Source organism: Xenopus laevis, chromosome 1S (genome assembly GCF_017654675.1).
Source record: "Xenopus laevis strain J_2021 chromosome 1S, Xenopus_laevis_v10.1, whole genome shotgun sequence".
Taxonomy (NCBI): domain Eukaryota; kingdom Metazoa; phylum Chordata; class Amphibia; order Anura; family Pipidae; genus Xenopus; species Xenopus laevis.
Window position 1 is genome coordinate 12,119,325 of NC_054372.1, and position 16,035 is coordinate 12,135,359.

Below are 16,035 nucleotides of genomic sequence, written 5' to 3' on the forward strand. Positions count from 1 at the left end.
CTTTCAATGACAGAAATTCATTGGGAGAAATTTACTAAAGGGCGAATTTTTGCCTCGAAAGGCTCCGCCACACTTTGTGCAACTTCATCAGATGTTAATTCGCAGCACATACGCTTATTCATCAAAATGCAAAAACGTTACGTCTCGCAGGCGAACGCTGGCGAAGTTTCACCAGTGAAAATGCGTCAGCACGATCAATTCAAAGCGAACCTTCGTTAGCATTACGTTCTTCCTAGCGAAACTTCGTTAGTACTCTTACGCTTAGGCCAATTTGTATAAGGTGGGTACATGTAGGCAGGGCCACCATTAGAAATCACGGGGCCCCGTACAAAAAAATTTTTGGGGCCCCCTGGGCCCCGCCCACACTGACGACCAAGCTCCGCCCCATATCCCGCCCACATCGCAGTTAAAAGACCACACAGACATCAGCGCTAAAAAAGTAACCCCCCCCCCACACAAGTTGTAAAAAGCTATTGATGGTCAGGGCCCCCTTATAAAAAAAATTGGGGCCCCAAAAAAAAAAAAATTACAATTTTTTTTTTTTAAAAAACATTGGTGGCAGGGGCCCCCTGTTAAAAAAAACTTGGGGCCCCAACAAAAAAAATGTAAAAAAAACTAAAAAATAAACAAACATTGGTGGCAGGGGCCCCCTTCTAAGTTAAAAACAAATTGGGGCCCCAAAAAAAAATTTTAAAAAAAATTAATTTTTTTTTGAAAAAAAACAAAACATTGGCGGCAGGGGCCCCCTTATAAGTTAAAAACAAATTGGGGCCCCAAAAAAAAAATTTGGAGAAAAAAAATTTTTTTTGAAAAAAAAAAAATGGTGGTTTACAAGTTAAAAACAAATTGGGGCCCCAAAAAAAATTTAAAAAAAAATAATTTTTTTTTGAAAAAAAAAAAAAACTGGTGGCAGGGGCCCCCTTACAAGTTAAAAAAATTTGGGGCCACCAAAAAGAAAATTAATTTTTTTTTTAAAAAAAAAAACCCAAAAAAAAAACAATGGTGGCAAGGGGCCCCTTACGAGTTAAAAAAAAATTGGGGCCCCAAAAACAAAAGTTTTAAAAAAAAGATTGGTGGCAGGGGCCTATAGAATATTAAAATAATACATTGGTGGCCAGGGGATTAAAAAAAAAAAAACACAAACTGGTGTTCAGTAGAATTGAACTCATGGCTTCAGTACTTCAACTTCGCCTCCTTTCGTGACTTCGGGTCTTTTCACCGCTTCAGGACTTCGGCTTCGGCTGTTTTCGTGACTTCGGGTCTTTGCGCTGCTTCAGGACTTCGGCTTCGGCTGTTTTCGTGACTTCGGGTCTTTTCGGCGCTTCGTGACTTCGGGACTTCGGCTTTTTCCGTGACTTCGGGTCTTTTCGTCGCATCGGCTTCGGCTTTTCGGCACTTCCGCATTCGGCACTGAAGAGGCAAGACGTACGGCTCGGGCGCTCGTAAGGGGGGCCCGGATCTTCAAAAAAATGCAGCGCTGCCGGGCCCCCCTTCATGCCCGGGCCCGGTACGCTTGTCCCCCCTGTCCCCCCCTGATGGCGGCCCTGCATGTAGGTCATATATACGTCTTTATTAGAGATGTTGGTGCAAATGCTTGAAGTGGCCACTTATTATTACACATGTCCAAGGAAGCAAAATAAAGACAAAAGAGATCATATAATGTCCAAGACATGAGCCCACTAGTGATGGGCGAATTTATCGCCAGGCACGAATTCACGATACTGCTGCAAAAATTAGACAGCGTCAAAAAAAATGATGCCGGAGCTGTTTCGCAAATCTTTCGCCGTTTCACGAATTTCACGCAAATCCGCCCATCACTAGAGCCCACCCTAAAACTAATGTGGCATGACCCTCAAATGGTTAAAAAAATTTAAATACATTTAAAGGGGTTGTTCACTTTTGAGATAACTTTTAGTATGATGTACAGAGTGATACCAATTTGTATTGGTTTTAATTTTTTATTATCTAAGGTTTTTGAATTATTTAGCTTTTTATTCAGCAGCTCTTAAATTTGCATTTTAGGGTCCAAATTGCCCTAGCAACCATGCATGGATTTGAATAAGAGGCTGGAATATGAATAGGAGAGGCCTAAATAAAAAGATGAGTAATAAAAAGTAACAACACATTTGTAGCCTTACAGAGCATTTGTTTTTTAGATGGGGTCACCATTTGAAAGCTGAAAAGAGTCAGAAGAAAAATAACTATAAAAAATAAATAATGAAAACCAATTAAAAGTTGCTTAGAATTGGTCATTCTATAATATACTAAAAGATACCTTAAAGGTGAACCACCCCTTTAACAGTTACAACTTTTAAACATAATCCGACTTTAAAATATTAAAAAAACGCCAGCGTTTTGTCTTTTTTTATGACTAGGAGGATGTGGCTTCATCTTATCAGTTGATCAGGTATAACCTGGCGAAGCAGACTCTGGTGAAAGGGGTAATGTCGTGCATTCACATGAGCTAAAATTCGACTGGCGAAAGGGCGCTAAACTTCATTAATGCTGAGCTCTCTCGCTAGCAAATTGTCCTCTAAGCCTGTTAGTAAATTAGCAATTTTTTTCACTAGTGATGTCCACTTCATCCTTTAGTAAATTTGCTCCATTGTCTTCACCTTGGCCATTGTACCGCTTCCCTAACAGACTTACCTGAAGTACATTGCTGCAGGGCTTGGTGGCACCATTTCCCATGTTCTTCTTGGTGTTCCTGAGTGTCTTCATAGATATTGAGAATTGGTTGAGTGCAGAGGACCTTTTGTCTTGTTTTGTATGACTTTTGTGGTCACAGTTTAATGGCACCCCCACCTAATGGTTTTAAATTTAGTGGTGAGCACAACTTTCCCTTTTTTTTTTTTTTTTGCTATAGTTTATGCAGCATCCGTGGCCAGCTCCATGTTGTAGCTCCCAAGCAGCTACAAGCAGTAGAATTCTTAATAAATCAGATGAAGGTGACTGAAAGACTGGCCGGAGAAGGGATGGCTTTGATCTAGTTGGCCATATATACAGGTATGGGATATGTTATCCAGAAACCTGTTATCCAGAAAGCTCTGAATTATGGGAAGGCCATCTTCCATAGGTTCCATTTCAGTCAAATAATTAAAATTTTTAAAAATGATGATAATTCTGCCTCTTTATAGGTCCCTGGTGAGGCCTCATCTGGAGTATGGGGGCAGTTTTGGACTCCAGTCCTTAAGAGGGATATAAATGAGCTGGAGTGAGTGCAGAGACTAAGTGCAACTAAACTGGTTAGAGGGAGGGAAGACTTAAATTATGAGGGGAGACTGTCAAGGTTGGGGTTGTTTTCTCTGGAAAAAAGGCGCTTGCGAGGGGACATGATTAGACTTTACAAGTACATTAGAGGACATTATAGACAAATAGCAGGGGACCTTTTTACCCATAAAGTGGATCACTGTACCAGAGGCCTCCCCTTTAGACTAGAAGAAAAGAACTTTCATTTGAAGCAACGTAGGGGGTTCTTCACAGTCAGGACAGTGAGGTTGTGGAATGCACTGCCGGGTGATGTTGTGATGCTGATTCAGTTAATGACTATAAGAGGGACTTGGATGATTTCTTGGACAGACATAATACAAAGGCTATTGTGATACTAAACTCTATAGTTAATATAGATATGGGTATATAGAATTTATGTGAAAGTAGGGAGAGGTGTGTGTATGGGGCTGGGTTTTCATTTGGAGGATTGAACTTGATGGTCTTTTTCAACCCGATTTAACTATGTAACTATGTACTTTTTCTCTTAAATTATAAAACAGTAGCATGTACTTCATCCAAACTAAAATATAATTAATCCTTATTGAAGGAAATTCAATCCAATTGCATTTAATTAATGTTTGAATTATTTTTTTTTTTAGTAGATTTAAGGTATGGATACAGACCTGCTATTCGGAAAACCCCAGGTCCCTAGCATTCTGGATAACAGGTCCCATACCGGCGTTGTGATTCATACGGACAAACAATCCCTGTTTTGTTTAAAGGGCAGGGCAATTTCTAGTAGCTTAATGCACAAACAGGGGAATTTAATATATTTTGCAAAGACCAAGATTTTCAGTTTTTTTAAATAATTTTTGCCAGCGAATTTATCATTGAAATCAATTAGGTCGCACTCACTGGTCTGCAACTTTGTTCACGGGTGCACTTTTCCCACGTGTCCTTCCACACGAATACAGTATTTGTTAGGAATTCAAACGGGCAGCACTCCATAAAATAAAAGCCTTTATTGTTCACATGCAGGGCAACAGCAGAGCAACGTTTCGAGCCGCCTGGCTCTTTATCAAGCTTGATAAAGAGCCAGGCGGCTCGAAACGTTGCTCTGCTGTTGCCCTGCATGTGAACAATAAAGGCTTTTATTTTATGGAGTGCTGCCCGTTTGAATTCCCAGCGAATTTAACATTGCAAACAGTGCCATGCCTTCCGAAAACAAATTTTTTTGTCATTTTAATCACATTCCCCCTAAAATGTCTAAATATTATATATATATATATACAGGACATTATTGTATTAGAGAGGGTACAGAGAAGGGCAACTAAGCTGGTAAAGGGAAAATCTTAGCTATGAGGAAAGACTGGCCAAATTGGGGATGTTCACGCTGGAGAAGAGGCGCTTAAGGGGTGATATGATAACTATGTATAAATATATAAGGGGATCATATAATAATCTCTCTAATGCTTTATTTACCAGTAGGTCTTTCCAGCTGACACAAGGTCACCCATTCCGATTAGAAGAAAAGATGTTCCGCCTAAATATTGGGAAGGGGTTTGTTACAGTGAGAGCTGTGAAGATGTGGAATTGTCTCCCTGAATCAGTGGTACAGGCTGATACATTAGATAGGTATAAGAAGGGGTTGGATGGTGTTTAGCAAGTGAGGGAATACAGGGATATGGGAGATAGCTCATAGTACAAGTTGATCCAGGGACTGGTCCCATTGCCATTTTGGAGTCAGGAAGGAAATTTTCCTTCCTCTGGATCAACTGGCAGTTAGGCAGGCTATAGACTTAAAAGGTTGAACTTGATGGACGTGTGTCTTTTTTCAACCTAACTTATTATATATATATATATATATATATATTTATTTATATATATATATATATATATATATATATATATATATATATATCAGTATCTAGCCTAAAAACTACATTTTCTGAACTCTTCCACTGACAAGATACACACAACATCCTTTTGTTCTTGTGGGAATGCTGGCGACATACTATAAGGCAACAAGGTAACTAGTGGGAGTCAGTGTACCTGGGGGGGGAGAACCAATGTCTTTGATTTAACGGTTTATCATCCAAACCAGCCTCTCCTAGGGACACAAGGGCTCAATAACATGTTTCTCCCATGGCTGGTTTATTTGCAGGAGGACATAAGCCAAGATATTGATGTCATAAATCAGTTGGCTGACCTTAGCAACCCTGTGTTATCTGTCCTGTAGCAACGACGCACCTTTTCCTCGGAGTCACAGATAATGCTGTCGTCGTTGTGGCACAAACTGCTCAAATAATCTTATTATTTAGTTAGTAATGTGTAGCTACGTGTACCAAGGCTGCACTGGATCCTGTCTTTTGTAGCAAAAGGGATCTTTCCAATAAACGCACCCACTGAAATGAGGTGGTTTAAAGGGAATGGAAAGGCATAAAAATAAAATACAATTTTTATTTTCTTTAATGAACAAGAAACCCATCTCCAATATACTTTAATTAGAAAATGTCTATAGTTTTTATAAGAAACCTGACGGTATGCAGTGAAATTCCCCCTTCATTTACTTGCTCTGACTGCTGTGGATGGGAAACTTCAGATGGTCCCTAACTGCTCTGCAGGGAAACAATCAAACAGCAGGGGGAGCCCCCGCCTTACTACTTGAGCAGCTTTGTTTGTTTCCCTGTAGAGCAGCCAGCGAGTGAGTAGAAATTCATATCTACAGCAGTCAAAGCAAGTAAATGAAGGTGGAATTTCATGGCATACAGTCAGGTTTCTTATAAAAAAAAATGGTACAGATTTATAATTGGGGATAGATTTTTCAAATAATAAAGTAAAAATTGGAGTTTATTTTTGTCTTTACATCCTCTGTTTCCAACTCCAGCTGCAGGGACAAAGATCATGGAGCCAGATTTAAACAGATAAACTGGGATTCTATTTGGAGGATTATTTTGCTGCAGACACTGGTTAATCAGTCTTGTTGTATCGGTTTCTGGCAGATATTATTTGACTTGTGCTGTTTTGATAATTTATGACGATCCCTAAGCAGCCCAGACCACACTGAGCATGTGCACAGTCTTAGTCTTGCAAAGATGTTTAACAAAGTTACAAGATAGTGACCCCCTGTGGCCAACTTTGAAAGCATAAATTATTTGTTTGATTAGGCTTCTGGTGCAGTAAGTTCATGTTTATGTTTAGTAAACAAAATACAGCATTTCTAGCCTTATTCTATTTTAGACTTGGGTGTGCAAATGGCCATTGTGTTTCATTTAAAGGAGTGGTTCACCTTTAGGCTAAAACCAGATGATACAGATTCTCTGCAGGCAGAAAATCCGCTGCCCGGCTGCTCCCCTTCTCTAACGTAAACACAGCAGAGTTCAGTGCGATATGCAAAATCTTGCATTTCGCGACAAAATAGGCAAGTGTGTTCACACAAGGGCCGACACAAGGTTTCCGGACACGAACAGATGATTTGGCTAGTCGTCAGGGTCTGGAATAGCCCAGCGGATTTCACCAAGCTGATTTCTGCCTCTATAACGTAACTTTTAGTACGTTATAGAATTACCTAAGCAATTTATTTATTTTATATCGTTTTTTAATTACTCTTCTTCTTCTTCTGACTCTTTCTGGCTTTCAAGTGGGGGTCACTGACCTCATCTAAAAAAAAACAAATGCTCTGTAAGGCTACAAATGTATTGTTATTATGGCTTTTAATTACTCATCTTTCTACTCATGCTCTCTTCTATACATATGTTAGCTGAGTCAGACTGGGATGGTGAGACACTGTGAAAAAATCCGTCCCAGACCTGCTCCCTGGGCTGACCAGCTGTTGTGCCGCGGTACCATGTTTTTCGCACTGGGAGTTTAGAGGTCGGGAGGGGGCCAGCAGGGCCCTTCGTTTTGCAGCCCCGTTGAGCCAACAAGGCTCCAATTCGACTCTGAATGCCAGCCTCTGATTTAAATCAATGCATGGTTACTAGGGTAAATTTGGATCCTAGCAACCAGATTGCAGAAATTGCAGGCTGGAGAGCTGCTGAATGAAATGTTAACTCAAAAACCACAAATAATAAAAAAATGAAAATCAATAGCAAATTATCTCAGAATATCACTCTCTACAGCAGTGATCCCCAACCAGTGACCCCTTGGATGTTGCTCCCAGTGGCCTCAAAGCAGGTGTTTATTTTTCAGTTCGGGGCTTGGAGAAGAGCTTAGTTGCTTAAAAACCAGGTGCACTGCCAAACAGAGACTCCTGTTGGCTGCCAGTTCACATAGGGGTTACTAAATAGCCAATCACAGTCCTTATTTGTCACCCCAGGGACTTTTCATGATTCTGTTGCTCCACAACACTTTTAACATTTGAATGTGGCTCACGGGTAAAAAAAAGTTTGGGGACCCCTGCTCTACAACCTACTAAAGGTTAAGTCAAAGGTGAAAAGCCCTTTAAACTGCCCCAAGTATTTTGTATCTAACGTCTGTGCTCTATGGAGTATTCTGCTCCTTTTGCCTCATGCACCCATGTTGCACCCATGTTGCCTAATTACTTGCACCTGTCTCCCCTCTCTGCCAATTTACCCTATTTTGGATATGGTGGATTGCACCTGGGTTTTTTTGCATGTTGTGCCCTGCATGTACTAAGTGAAATGTTTCCTTAGATTCATATCAATCTTTCCTCCCTTTTTTGCAGATAACATAACTACAAATCCCTGTGCCCAACAACACAATTATTGTAGGACTTCCCTAAACTTTAGGAATAGAAGATGTTCCATAAACATTTATTACAACTGCATACTTGTTAGTGGCCCAGTTAGCCCTCCTGCTTTTCAATAACCATCACAGGCTCTGCTTTCTCTATCGTTATGCCCCTTTGATCCAAACAGAATATAAGTCTATAGGTCAATGTATGGACAGCAGATCTGGATGGGTATACACTAACTTGTAAAAGAGGCAAAAATACCTTCAAGGAAGGGTCTATCCAGTAAATGGGTGTAGACTTTGGCCAAGTTTTCGTTGAAATATTATAATATGTAACCCTTTAAACCAGGTGTGCCCATACTTTACTAATGGGAGATCTACTTTTAGTGATGTTGTCCCATTATGATCTACAGCCATAAAAGCATTGTTAGCATTCTGTTCCATGCAAATATTACTTAAATACTGATTAAGGGGAACATGTATATTGCTCAATTTAACAAACATCTATTTCTTAACCTTAACATAATAAATATCTGAATGAAAAGCATGAAACAAGAGGGTGATTTAGAAAAACTATTGGTTGACAGTGTCTTGAGATCTACTGATCACCAGCTAAAGGTCTACTGGTAGATCCCGATCTACCTATTGGGCACCCCTGCTTTAAACTGTAAGAAAGAATGCAATATCTCACCCTCATGGTTTAATAGTACACTTTACACTCTACAACCCTGCAATGTGACCTAGCCGGTGGATGATGGTTTCTAGCCTCTGTCTCCTGGGAAGAAGAGGGAAGAAGATATTGTGCACCTTCATCACAACAAGAAGAAACCTGTCAAGGGACCGTAGCAATTTCCATTGTCTGGTAGTTGATTAAAACTCTCCAATCGGTTGTACATAAGAACATTCCCAGCTGACACAACATGTTCCACTGTGAGAACAACTTGTGATGGATGGACTCCTTTATCAGCTCCGCTGGGGGCTGAACAGAGCTGGAGAGGAGCTCTACATCATTCCAATTTGCCAGGACTCAACACAAGCTTTAACATTTAATTACAAGAAGAATGGCAGGTATCTCTGAACTCCATTTTCCATGTATCTGCTGCAGATATAAACCTGGAACTTAGAAAAGAAAAAAAATTCTTTTTCGGGGCTTGTGTGTGTGTGTGTGAATTATAACCCAGAATCTATATGTGAGTACAAATCCACTTCATATATTTTATTGATGTAAAACATTCACATTTTCAGTTATTTGGGTACAATGTGACCTAGCACATTTCAGCTTTGTACATATAACATAAGCTTATGTAGGGGTTCAGAGAAATCCTTCCCGTTTTTCGGTGTCTGTGACCTCATCCAGCCCAGTTACAGGCTGGGCGCCATCTTGCTCCCCCCATCTCTTAACTTTCCTGCACCAGAAGGGATTCAGGAAGGGACTGCATCGCTAGTGCAAAGAGTTTATTAAAACAAAAATTTGGCTCTTTCAGTTACCAGGAGCTGAATTTTGCCATCCCTGGGAACCTGTTTGGTGCCACCGCCCAAGGCAAGTTGCTCAATTTGCCTCATTGGCAAAACACCCCTGCATGTCAATAGACTGGAGACCAAAGAATGACATAATAACACGGTTACAATTGGGGTGCCAAAAGTTAGGCACCCCCAAATGACTAGTTTTACTTACCTGACACCCTGGGATCGTTGCTCCGAACAGCAGAAAACCGCACCGGCCTGGATTTTTTCTAGTGAGCGTCATGGATAGATCCTCTTCCTGCTTCATTGGTTTTCAAATTTCCCGGAGCAGACACATGCGCAGTAGAGCAAAATGGCTGCCTTTTTCGTTAAAGTTCAGCTTTCCACTCTACTGCGCATGAAAACCCGAAGAAGCAGGAAGAGGATCTCTCCATGTTGGTCGCTAGAAGAATCTCTGGCCGGTGCAGTTTTCTTCTGATAGGAGCGCCGGACTAGGGTGTCAGATAATTAAAAATAGTCTCTTGGGGGTGCCTGACTTTTGGCACCCCCAAGTATAAGATGCTATTCCTTCTCCTTTAACGATAAATCCGAAAGTGTTAAATCTCAGTTATATCCACAACATGGCTAGTGAGTTTTTTGCTTGTTCATACTTTAAAATATTTCCTAAAAGTCTGGTGTACAAAAGGTAAAACAAATAAAAGCGGATTTTGTATTCTGCAAGCTTTCCTGTAGCAGCCTCTGAGCCTGATGTAATAGTCTGCGGCATATAACAATGTCTTAAAGAAGATTTGGGGATGAAAATGATTTATTGCATAGATAATCTCGCAAGTACTTTGATGTGAAGGAAAGTTAAAGTTGAAAATCCTCCTGCTGCTTTTTAGAAAAGAAAAAATCCCTGCGTGAGATGGACGAGCCCTAATAAATACAGAACTTTGTTGGGATGATGAGTGGAGAAGGTTTGGGTGATTTTGAGCACAGGAGAGACATTGGGAAAGGCAGTGTCCTAAGATGGAGAGTCAGACTCTGTGGAATCCCAAGAATTTTCTCTTAAATCTTGCAAGGCTCTGTGGCAACTAAGGAGAGGCGGCTTTCATTATATAGAACAGCAGGGATACCAGCAACAAGGAACAGACCTTGCCCTTAAATCTTAAAATTAATACTATCATCCCTGTTTTTATAAAGGAACAAGATATGTATATATTGATGTCTTGCTGGGGCGGAGACGGCTGTTATTACACGGCAGGAAAACATAGATTCCTGAATGCTAAAATATGCCCATCTGCATAGGGGAATCTTATATATATCAAGTACAATCCCTTGATGAACCTTTAAAGAAAAACAAAATAAAATTGGCAGCACTTCTTAATATTGTTGCATAAGTAATGGCGGTACGGCCCTCTGCAGCCCTTCCGTATATCTTCCCATCAGGGAGACACCCAGCAACGATCCACATCGTCAGAACACCGTGTGCCCAAGGCTACTTTATGTAAACACGTTGATACTGATCAAACGATGCTCATTAGATTAAAAATGAGAAAATAACCGGGGGGCCCTGTGCAGAGCCAGGTTTTGTTTAAGAATGAAGCATTTAAGTCTGTCTTGCAAGCCAAGCGGTATGTTTGGAATATTATATGAACTTCTTCTTTCCAACATTTCATTAGCAACTACCTGTGGTCTTTCAATGATCTTTACCCAAATTCCTGCTTCCAGTATTTAAAAACCCACTTCCTGCACCCAGGACTCTTTACCAAAAGTCTTGCTTCTTTACCCAACTCCCTGTTGCCAGGGTCATATACTCAACTGCCAGTTTCTAGTCCCTCTTTTCTTCTTTCAGAGTTCTTTAACCAACTTCCTGCTTTCAGTATTTCCTGCTTCTAGTGTTCAATACCCTCTTTCTTCTCTCAAAGGATCTATACCCAAATTCCTGCTCCCAGGGTTCTATTTACAACTTCTTCCTTCCTGTGTTTTTTTTGAAGGAACTTCCAACTTCTGGTGTTCTTTACAGGCTTTCCAACCTTTAGGGTTCTACACCTCACGACTGCTTCCACGGTTGTGTTCTTAACGCTGCTTCCTGGATTCTAAACCCAACTAACTGCTTTTACCATTGTGTTCTGTGCCCTGATTGCAGGGTTCTCACTTACAGTATATTATGTTATATCCAAGTTCCAGCTTCTAGAGTTCAATACCCACCTTTCTTCTTTCATCTTTCTATACCCAACCTTCTCTTTTCAGAGTTCTATATCCAACCTAAATTCCTTCTTTCAGGATTCTTTAACCAAGTACCCGTTCCCAAGGTGCTTAAAGGAGAACTAAAGCCTAACTAAATAAGTAGCTATAAATGTTGTACATTATGTTTTGTGCTTCTGTACCAGCCCAAGGCAACCACAGCCCTTTAGCAGTAAAGATCTGTGACTCCAAAGACACAAACTTGTCACAGGGGGTCACCATCTTGGAAAGTGTCTGTGACACTCACATGCTCAGTGGACTCTGATTGGCTGTTGAGAAGCTAAGCTTAGGGCTCGTCACTAATTATCCAGCAGAAAATGAGCTTCCCTGGCTGTAATATAAGCTGATGCTACAGGTTTGCTGATTATTAAATTCTGATGCTAATTGCACTGGTTTCTGTGCTGCCATGTAGTAATTATCTGTATTAATTACTAATCAGCCTTATATTGTGACATTTCTATTCTATGTGTACTGTATATTGTGAGTGGCTCCCTAAGCTCAGTAAGTGACAGCAGCACAGAGCATGTGCAGTGAATCAGCAGAAAAAAAGATGGGGAGCATCTTTGGAGACACAGATCTTTACTGCTAAAGGGCTGTGGTTGCCTTGGGCTGGTACAGAAGCACAAAACATCATGTACAACATTTCTAGCTACTTCTTTAGTTAGGTTTAGTTCTCCTTTAAATGGCATACACAAGGCCAAGAGAAATGTATAGCTAAATTAGTGAAAAAATCCCTTGTTTTATATGTATATATATATATATATATATATATATATATATATATATGTGTATATATATATATATATATATATATATATATATATATGTATATATATGTATATGTATATATATGTATATATATATGTATATGTATATATATATATATATGTATATATATATATATATATATATATATATATATATATATATATATATATATATATATATATATATATACTTAAGAGGCCTAACAGTAAAGATGTGTACATCAGATCACACTGGCTGTAAAGGTTCACATTGCATACTTATTTGGGGTAATGTAATGCAGTTGTTCCAGGTCTAGTAACCCATAGCAACCAACAGCTTCCTGGTGGCTGACCATCACATACTAACTGCTGATTGGTTATGCTATTGCTATGGGTTACTATACCTGTTAAATCGTTGATTACATTACCCAAGTAGAGATTTAAAAAATGTACTTTTGAAGTCAGAGGGAAGTAAAGCAGCTGTTAATGCAGTTAAATAAATTTTGGCAAAGTTGTACAATGTTCTCTAAAATCCCAACACTTCAATTTGTTCAGTGACTTCAACAAAACACCCGGCTGCAAGTCAAACATCAATATGATTTTTCTCTCATTTTGCCAAAGAGAAGCTCTTTACCCTCCCAAACAAAATAAAGGGATCTTTCCAGCCAGGGCTGAGATGGCAAACACATTTCAGAGTCTTTTGATGGAAGAGGCTGTTGGTGTTGGATAAACAGGGGGAAGTGAGTGGAACCCTCGCATCAAAGTCGTATGGGGATCAAACGTTTCCACTGGAGTTCTATATACAGACAAAGCTGCAAGCTGGTAAAGTTTGATTTGACTCTGTATAAATATTCATTTTAGAATAAACTTGCCCTTTAGCCAACTTGTAATCGCAAACATAATATTCTGTTTTAGACAGTTCTTTATTTTTTCTGATACATTTTGCTGCTTTTATGGACCATTAGAGTCCATTTTGGGCTGAGAATTAGTTATGTGCGAATTTATTCGCCAGGCGCGAATTCGTGGTGAAAATTCATCTGCAACAATTCCGATAACGGTGACAATTTCGACACCAGCTTCAATTAACAGACGTTAAATGTTGCTGGCATCGGAATTGTCGCCAGCATCAATTTTTCATCCGTCACCGGTGTTTTGCAAATTTTTTGCCCATTTTGAGAATTTTGCAAATTTCGTGACAAAGCAAAACGGGACAAATCTGCCTATCGCTGCTGAGATTCCCACTTGAAAATGGTATGGGATCTGTTATCTGGAAACCTGTTATTCCGAAAACTGAATTATGGGAAGGCTATCTCCTATATGCTCCATTTTGATCTAATAGTTTACATTTTTTTAAAAAATGATTCCCTTTTGCTTTGTCATAATAAAACATAATAATCCCAGCTAAAACAGAATTCATCTTTATTAGAGGTAAAATGGACTTCAAACCAGAAATTGGAAAACCCATCTATTGGTGCTGAATTCAAGTTTTTGGTCTTGCCCAAGGTTCAGGTTACCACTGGCAACATCTGGGGGCAGATGTATCAAGGGTCGAATATCGAGGGTTAATTAACCCTCGATATTCGACTGCTGAATTAAAATCCTTCGACTTCGAATATCGAAGTTGAAGGATTTTGCGCAATTCGTTCGATCGAACGATTCGAAGGATTATCCTTCAATCAGAAAAGTGTTAGCAAGCCTATGGGGACCTTCCCCATAGGCTAACATTGGCCTCGGTAGGTTTTAGGTGGCGAACTAGGGGGTCGAAGAAATTTTTAAAGAGACAGTACTTCGACTATCAAATGGTCGAATATTTGAACGATTTTTAGTTTGAATCGTTCGATTCGAAGTCGAAGGTCGTAGTCGAAGGTCGAAGTAGCCAATTCGATGGTCGAAGTAGCCAAAAAAAACATTCGAAAATCTAATTTTTTTCATCTATTTTCCTTTATTCCTTCGATCTTAGTGAATGGGCCCCTTAGAGAAATTAGGGAAATTAAAATGATCGGGTTGTGATGTTGAACTCACCAATAAAATCAATAATAAAATGAGGTATAGGAAGTGCGGTCCTCGGCCCAGGTCAGGAAACCATTATATATGTTAACTGGGGAGGTATTATCCATCTATTTTACCAGTTATCATATATAATGGTTTCCTGACCTGAGCTGAGGACCGCACTTACTATACCTCATTTTATTATTGATTTTAATGGTGTTAACACAAAAGAGGGTTCTTAATTGCAGACCTTACACCAGCACTCAAGCTCTGCTACTTTATAACACAAACGGTCTAGCTAATAGCAATTGTATACAAGACAGGAAATGTTTGTTACTTAGGGCACATTTACTATGGGTCGAATATCGAAGTCGAAGGATATACCGCATTTCCTTCGATCGCACAATCGAAGGAAAAATCTTTTTTTTTTTTTTAAATCCTTCGGATCGAACGTTTCGAAGGATTTTAATCCATCGATCGAACAATTTTCCTTCGATCAAAAAAAGCTAGGATAGCCTATGGGGACCTTCCCCATACTTCGACTATCGAATGGTCGAATAGTCGAACGATTTTTAGTTTGAATCGTTCGATTCAAAGTCGTAGTCAAAGGTCAAAGTAGCCAATTCGATGGTCGAAGTAGCCAAAAAATACTTCGAAATTCAAAGTATTTTTTATTCTAATCCTTCACTCGAGCTAAGTAAATGTGCCCCTTAGTATTGTTTTTAATTCTACATGTTTTTAATTCTTTAGCTAGCCAAATGAAAAGGGTTTTTCCCTATAGCAGTATTGACACAATATATGTAATTTGTTGTTTTGTAATGTTTTTTGTAATGGTAGTTCAACTATCTGATGACGATGTTGATAGGTCAGCCAATTAACGTTTCCCTCCGTCATGTGTATTTAAGGCATTCATATTGTGCTTTTCCACACTTTGAGAAAGGCCTCGGAGAGGCCGAAACATTAGTCATTCAATAAAACTTTTTTCTTTTTATTTAAGTCCTGAGAGTGCGGACCTTCTCTGTGTGATACATATTCTACATTTTGGACACTGGTTTTATATATATAAATATGGGTCCAGCAGCACCCAGTGAAGTCGAGTGAAGGCTACGAGTGATAGATTTGTTTTACAAGCTGTGAGTTTGTAATTAATCCAAACAAAAAAAAGGAATCCGAGGTGAAAAGCCAATAGAGTGACCTGATCTTTGCTGGTTTTTCCAAATGCAAACGTAACCCACAGGTCACCAAAAGGGACCCAGAGATTCCCCCCCCCCCAGGAGATTGTAATTGGAAACGCTATGGAATATACACATGGCTTTTAACCCAAGCTTGATGCAAACGATCAATAAACGAGGGCTCAGTCTGGGAGTGTGACATTTGCGTTGCTTGGAAAGGGGTTTGTCTTGTTTCCCCCATGTAGGAATATATTTGTATAGGACTGAGCTCATGTAATGAACATGGGAATGAAAAACATTTTCTCAGTCGCTTCTCCCATCAAGCTCTTGGATTTCAGGGCCATACTTTGTACGTTTATGGGACTGTCCTTTGGTTGGCAGTTTATTTTAGACCCCCTCCCCTGATCTGCCGGCCCCCCAAAAAAAGTTTGTGCCACGCAACTGGCGTTCTCGTATGCACGCAGGGGCCCTGGAGGCAGGGTCTTTTTCACGCTACTTCCTTCCTGCCGCGACCGGTGTAAAGTGCAGTGCAC